Source organism: Hemicordylus capensis, chromosome 14, assembly GCF_027244095.1.
Source record: "Hemicordylus capensis ecotype Gifberg chromosome 14, rHemCap1.1.pri, whole genome shotgun sequence".
NCBI lineage: Eukaryota > Metazoa > Chordata > Lepidosauria > Squamata > Cordylidae > Hemicordylus > Hemicordylus capensis.
In genome coordinates, this window is record NC_069670.1 from 4,011,715 (window position 1) to 4,017,291 (window position 5,577).

Below are 5,577 nucleotides of genomic sequence, written 5' to 3' on the forward strand. Positions count from 1 at the left end.
GTTTCCTCCTCCTTGGTATGTACAGAATTGGCTATCGTCTACCAAGTAGATAGTAACCCGTTGGTTAACATTTCCAAATTACAAAAAAGCCATATCAAACGTGGTCTCAATAGGGTGTGGACCTAATCAGTCACAGACTTCACCCCCTTATGCCCTTTAGGAGAATACAGACATATAAAGATGTAGCTGAGCAGGGCAAAAGAAAGGGGGCTGCTGGCTTGTTTGGGAAACGCTCAATATCATCCACACAGGAGTGAAGGTTTCAGATGACAAACACGCAAATTGCAGAGAACCAGTCGAGCATGGCTTCCATAAATTAGGTGTCATAAATCAAAGATAAAGCCCACTGCATGCCCTTATGGAGGAATACAATCTTCACAAATCAAAGTCAAACGGCTCTTCCGGATACTCACCGTTTTGCAAACAAAGCTTCATCAGCCCGTTCAATGTAAACATATAAAGTCAGCCAGGGGTGGATCCTGACAATAAATGCGGAGAAAAAAGCTTGGTACAGAATTACATACAGATCTCCTTAGCATCATTAAAACCGCATTCCTCGAGCTAAATAAAGTCTTACAGTATTATCCGGCATATGTGTTTGTGAAAGCTTCTCTAATTTATACCTGTCTAGACTAGATTTCCCACAGCTGTATATGGCATCATAAACATCACCATCAGGCATGCGCGCGCGCATGCAGATGGATGACTCAGCAGGAAATCAATTAGCACAGATTACCACTCTGTAAATAACCTCAGGCATTAAAGGCACAGAGTCCCCAATACTAAACTCTAGGGAGCTGAGGGCATCTTGCATGAGTATCACAAAACCCTCAGGGGAGGAAAAGGAGAGGCACTCGAATAACATAACTCAAAATGAGGGGGGGGAGGAAGGGGGGGCATACATTGCTACACCAAAGGTCTCATAAATAAAGGACAGGGGGTACCACACTTTCTAGTGCAAGCTGACGTGAAAACATGCGAGAAACCTCTCAGAAGTAGCACTTAGCAATAGCACTTACATTTATATACCGCTCTATAGCCGGAGCTCTCTAAGCGGTTTACAATGATTTAGCATATTGCCCCCCAACATTCTGGGTACTCAGAATGTATGTCCTAAGTTATTTTCAGTGTTTCTCATTTCTTATGATTGGAAGCTTGCTTATTTTATTTGTTTGTTTAACATATTTGCTTATTTTATTTTATTTATTTATTTATTTCACACATTTGCGAAAGATTCCTGCCTGCAACCTTGGAGAAGCTGCTGCCAGTCTGTGAAGACAATACTGAGCTGGATAGACCAGTGGTCTGACTCAGTATATGGCAGCTTCCTCTGTTCCTATGTTCCCAAATGCATCTTGACTGCCTTTTTAAAAGTTGCAAGAGAAGGGGAGGCTCTTATTTTAGCAGGAAGTGTGTACCAACGCTTTGGGGCAGCAACGTAGAAGGCCTGTCCCTGAGTAGCCATCAGACAATCCGGTGGCAACTGGAGACAAACCTCCCCGGATGATTTCAATGGGCTACGTCTGGGCATGGTTCATTTTCTTGCCCTTGGTGTCAGGGGCATAGCAAGGTTGGAATGGGCCCAGAGATGAGATTTTAAAATGCCCCCCCTCAAAGTCCAGTGTGTCCGCACACCCCAGGCCACCAAGGATTTAAGTCTGATATTTCAAAATAAGTATGCTGCCTAGAAATATATTTCACCGAATACACACATGCACACTTCACAGTATATAGTGATATATATTGAGTACTATATATTGGTGCTACTTTTAATGCCTAGAACACACTAGAAACACTAATGATTAAAATGGGACCCTCGCTGCAGATTAGCCAAGGAGACTTTCGACCATGCAGGGTGAGCCTATGTATGTTTTCTCAGAATTTTGAACCAATTCAGTGAAGTTGGATTGCAGGAGGTTTTTCACAGGAGGCTTTTAAAGGGCTTTAATGTAATGACCGTAAATAAAATTACATTACATTAAAGCCCTTTAACACACCTCTCCTCCGGAATGGAGGTGCTGCATTCACACGTTGGCCAGATTGACCCTGAAGTCCCTGCGGGTTATTGGAGAGCAGTTCACACACAAGAAAAATAAAATAAAATAAAATAAAATAAAATAAAATAAAGGCACAACACACATGCTTCCCAGTTCTCACTCAGACCTTCTGGGTTGCAAACCAACTTGAACATAAGTGCATTTATAAAAGAATGAATGAATGAATGAATAAAATAAATATAATATTGTTTGTTCCAGAAGTTTTTATAATTTTCTGCCATGCAACAAGCCCCTTATAGGACTTTTTGGATAGTTTTTTAAGCCAGCAAATTTTCCAAGCTGTTTTAAATTAAATATTCAGAGACTCCCCCCCCCCAAGCCCTATGGCAAGCAGATCCCTATATATCCGGGGGAGAGGGGTGACCCCCAAAAGGAGTTCACGTTCTACCTAGCAGATGCTGGGCTGGGCAGAGGGTCTGCTGCAGAGAGCTGTGGGGGCCACTCTGCCTCCCTGCCTCCTGCCTGCCTTCCTTGCTTGGGGCCTCCCTGCAAGCCGACTCCAGTTCAGGCTCCACTGAGGCCTACACGGAGGCCTCCCTGGAAGCCCCGCCCACCCGCCAATCAGCCGAGAGGCCGGGAGAAAAGGAGCTCTTTGCAGCTGCTTAGATTGCTGGCCAGGAGAACAAGCAGGAGAACAAGCAAACAGGGCAAGAGGCTGAGGGGACATGGGGCAGGGTAGGGGACAATGGGGAGTCATGTGAGGTGCCTCTGGGGGGCCCCCCAAGGCAGGGGGGGGCCCAGACAAGTGCCTCCCCTTGCCTAATGGTCGTTCCGCCCATGCTTGGTGTACATATTTGGCCAGCCCTCAAATGCAAGTCCTTTCTTACTTCTCCTTGGCGCTCTCCAGATTAATCCCTATCCCATCCCTGAGTAGCCAGCAGACAAGCCGGTGGCAACTGCAGACGAACCTCTCCGGATGATTTCAATGGGCTGCCTCTGGTCATGGTTGATTTTCTTGCCCTTGGTGTACAGATTTGGCCAGCCCTCAAAATTCAAGTCCTTTCTTACTATTCCTTGTCGCTTTCCAGATTAACCCCTATCACAATGTCACAACGTATCGGCTAAGTGTGCTTCCGTACTTCCTGAGTTGTGACACCGCAGTCTCTACGCTGTCATCAGGGTTCACATTCTGGATGCCTTGTTTCGGATGTAATCACGGCGATTCAGTGCTAGAACGTATGTCCCTTTCAAAAAAGTAGCTGTATTTTCCATTCTCGGTTCTGGGGATCGTTTTCCATACAAGCCTGCCAAGTCGAAGCATTTCCCCCCTGTTTAGAATAGAATCTGGAAAGCACCCTCATGTGGTATCCATCTAGAGCCCTTGGAGCAACTTGGATAAGTCTGAGACCCCCTTTCTGAGGTGTGGTAGCTCTAAATTAGAACTCCCGAGACTGACACTTGGGGAATAAACGGGGTTTGTATGTATGTTTGAGAGAGAGAAAATGAGAGAGAGAGGAGAAATGGGGATAGATACATTGCCAGGATTGTTTATCTGCACCGATCAGGCCACAACTGTAGGCATATATGTTAAAAATGTTTCTGAGCAAGGGGAATAAGCGTGCACAAGTCTGCAAAAGTGTATGCATATGTGTTGGACTAGGACCGGGAAGACCCGAGTTTGAATCCCCAATCAACCATGAAACTCACTGGGGGACTCTGGGCCAGTCACGTTTCTCTCAGCCTGACCTACCTCACAGGGTTCTTGTGAGGATTAAAATAACCATGTCCTCTGAGCTCCTGGGAAGAAGAGTGGGATATAAGTGTAAAAATAAATAAATATGGAGTATAGATTAGGAATAGGAGCCTCACACTGAGGCTGAAGAATAGTTGGAAGCAATAGGAGCCTCACGCTGAGTAGGAGCCTCACGCTCAGCCTCTCAGAGCCTCACACTGACAGTGCCATCTTGCCCAGAGTGAGGCTCCCACAAAATCACTTTCCCTTCCTCCTGCTGACCTAGCTCGGTTTCTTCTCCTTTTAACATGGTTTCCCTGTGCTGAAAGAATTCTCCCTTTGGTGGCTCAAACCAACGGGGAATCTGGATTTGGAAGCTTTTATATGGATTGCGGCCTGTTGCTTTTGATTGTTCCTGGGAGGTTGTTTATTATTTATTTATTTACACAGTCAGACAGGTGTGATTGACTGGTTTGTTTTATCCAGACATCGAGTCCTTCCCAAGGACCTGGGATGGCTGAATTTTATTGTCAATGCTGTTGCTGTTGTTATAGATATCATCACAGAATATAGGCTGTTCCCAGTAAAGCTGCTTTTTGTCATTGGCTGATGGTAATTTCTGTGGCCCCGATGGTGTTGAGGTGCTCTTCAAGGTCTTTTGGAACTGCACCCAGGGCGCCAATTACCACTGGGATTACTTTGGCCTTTTTCTGACACAGCCTTTCAATTTCAATTTGTAGATCTTTGTATTTGGTGATTTTTTCTATTTCTTTTTCTTCTATTCTGCTATCCCCTGGTATTGCTATGTCGATTATTTTGACTTGTTTTTCTTTCTTCTCGACTACAGTTATATCTGGTGTATCGTGTGGCAGATGTTTGTCTGTTTGTAGTCGGAAGTCCCATAATATTTTTACATCTTCATTTTCCTCAACTTTTTCAATTTTATGGTGCCACCAATTTTTGGCTACAGGTAGCTTGTATATTTTGCAGATGTTCCAGTGTATCATCCCTGCTACCTTGTCATGCCTTTGTTTATAGTCAGTCTGTGTGATCTTTTTACAACAGCTGGTTAGGTGGTCCACGGTTTCATCTGCTTCTTTACAAAGGCGGCACTTGCTGTTTGTTGTGGACTTTTCTACTTTTGCTCTTATTGCATTTGTTCTTAGTGCCTGTTCTTGTGCAGCCAGTATTAAACCCTCTGTTTCTTTCTTCAAGTTGCCATTCTTAAGCCATTGCCAGGTCTTGGTGATGTCTGATTTTCCACTTATATTGTGCAAGTATTGACCATGCAGGGGCTTATTTCTCCATTTTTCTGCTCGGTTCTTGACTTGTTCTTTCTTGTAGGCCTGCTTTGTTTCATTGGTGTTGAATAGTTTCTCGTTATTGACCATTTGAAGTGCATCTTCTTCACTGTCCTTGATATATTCTTCAAGGCCTCTTTTCTCCTCCTCTACTGTTTGATGGACTTGCAGCATTCCTCTTCCACCTGAGTTGCGAGGGAGGTATAGCCTATCGACATCACTGCGGGGGTGCAGAGCTTGATTGATGGTCATGATTTTCCTGGTCTTACGATCCAGCATCTCTAGCTCTGCCTGGGTCCAGTCTATGATTCCTGCAGTGTATCTGATAACAGGTATAGCCCAGGTGTTTATAGCTTGTATGGTGTTCCCGCCATTGAGTTTGGACTTGAGGATTTTTCTAACTCTCCTGATGTATTCACTTCCAATTTTTCTTTTAACTTCAGTGTGTGCAATGTTATCAGCCTGGAGAATGTCCAAGTATTTATAATGTTCTTTCTCTTCCAGGTTCTTGATGTTGCTTCCATTGGGCAGTTCTATTCCTTCTGTT

At 44.5% G+C, this 5,577-nt stretch overlaps 1 protein-coding gene across 7 annotated transcripts in view; it reads right to left on the reverse strand.

The window, feature by feature from the left end:
- The window catches only part of LOC128337139 (uncharacterized), a 155,429-nt gene extending 152,811 nt beyond the window's left edge, over window positions 1-2,618 (reverse strand). For all 7 annotated transcript variants that reach the window (XM_053277774.1, XM_053277779.1, XM_053277775.1 and 4 more), the window contains exons 1-2: window positions 2,446-2,618; window positions 414-479 (exon numbers count right to left, since the gene is read on the reverse strand). The gene's annotated coding sequence lies outside the window, so the exon portion shown is untranslated. The remainder of the gene's footprint in view (window positions 1-413; window positions 480-2,445) is intronic.
- Between the last annotated feature and the right edge of the window lie 2,959 nt (window positions 2,619-5,577).